Source organism: Sinocyclocheilus grahami, unplaced genomic scaffold (assembly GCF_001515645.1).
Source record: "Sinocyclocheilus grahami isolate Dianchi unplaced genomic scaffold, SAMN03320097.WGS_v1.1 scaffold4814.1, whole genome shotgun sequence".
NCBI lineage: Eukaryota > Metazoa > Chordata > Actinopteri > Cypriniformes > Cyprinidae > Sinocyclocheilus > Sinocyclocheilus grahami.
The window spans coordinates 5,651-7,442 of NW_015509678.1; positions in this window are offsets into that span (position 1 = coordinate 5,651).

Sequence of the window (1,792 nt, forward strand, 5' to 3'; positions counted from 1 at the left end):
AAAAAATATTTGTAACTTAACTTTTATTACACGAGGACAAGTTCCTCAGTGTCAATTTTTCACAAATGCTTCCCAAATGTAAAAAAAAAATCACTATTCCTGTATTGGACAACCTTAGATAGAGCTTCTGAAATTGATAATGTGTCAAGCTATTGTTTAATTTATGCTCCAATTTATGATTTCCTTGCACAAACCTCTGTATGGAAACTCATACAGCAGCTATAAGCAAACACTGAGATAAGAAAGGATTCTTCCAATTGGTCGCTAAAGCAAACATCCAGAAATGGCAGCATGAAAACCATCAATATGATCCAGAAAGTTCTTCTTCCTTACGGCAAAAGTTCTTCCTGAGCTTGTCTATTCATTCCTATGGGAGTGTCTATAAAGAAATAAGTGAACGTTTACATGAAACTATAGCTGTCATTAACCCATCATGTAAAAAAAAATACACTTAATAATCTAGACTTTAAACCCTAATGTTGTGTTCCGGTCATTTTGACCCGGAGAGGATTTTCTTTTTCTTGAAAATGCTAGTTTATGTTATCGTATTGGGCTTAAATTTACTGACTTAACTCTTTCTGGGTAACTCACCCCCCCCCAAAAAAAATTTTTTAGTTGTTATTTTTTTTCTTACCTCGTAACACTTGTGATGTTCTTGGTCAAAAATGACCAGCCTACAAAAAAATGATTATAAATTTCGTGTTATGAAAAAATATGACCAAATATTAGATTCAATCTTTTTATCAACTTGTTTTCTTTCAATTAGCATAATGTTTTTATCAATCTGAGCTCATGTACTAAGTTTGTAAGCGAATATTGCCAAAATGATCCACAAATAATGTTTTTTCACTCAAAAACTGAGGTGTGTAAGATGAGATCAGTGAGGCTTATAATCAATCAATTCCAAAAAGAAATGCGAAGATTACAAAAACGAAGATTTACAAGCATTTTTAAAGGCTAATCATTTTTGACTGGGAACAGCATAGGTAAAGGATTTCTCCGACTTTTAAAACCATTTCTGTGCCACTGAGTCTTGATCAGTTTACTTCAATATCATTTCATCATCAATCCTGATCCATACGTAGAATGTGTTTTTGTGACTTGGACATGGAAAGCTAAGCAAACTGCTGCAGTTTTGGCCCCTCTCATGCATTTAACTATGCTTTCTAGCAACTTTTCCACTTCAAACCAGCAATCTGTTCTCAGTGGCTCTCTGTTTCCACCTTGAACAGACCCCTCCTCCTTTCTTTTGTTCCTTTCCCTCCCTCTTGCTCATTTTCTCTCACTAACCCTGTTCTGTTTTGAATCTTTTCCTCTCCTATTCTTTTTCTGTCTTTCTGTCTCATCCTAACTTCACCTCCCTCTTTCTGCCTTCTGTCTTCTCCTATACGCTCATTCACAAATGCAAACAGACACACAGAGTGACAAGTGCAGGTCCCCAGACGGCTGGTCTTGCGTCACAAGTCGAGCCTCTTCTGTGTGTAGTTTAGCCAGCTCAGCTCTACCGCATGCAGACAGAGGAGGAGGAGAGGAGGCCAGGTGTGTGTGTGTGTGTGTTGTGCGCGCAGGGTGAATGATCGCCTGGATATTTCACAGAAGATAAGAGGGATACAGATCTGTTAACCTTGGATAGCACGACTGGACAGTTAACTGTGAAGGAATCAATGTCTTCCCAGCCTTGACCATGCATCATTGTTAACAAAATCAGATTTTTCTCTTCAGAGTCATTGCTTTTTTTCTGCCAATCAAGCTGTGACAGGAATCTACATGATTTGGTAAGAGATTATACAAT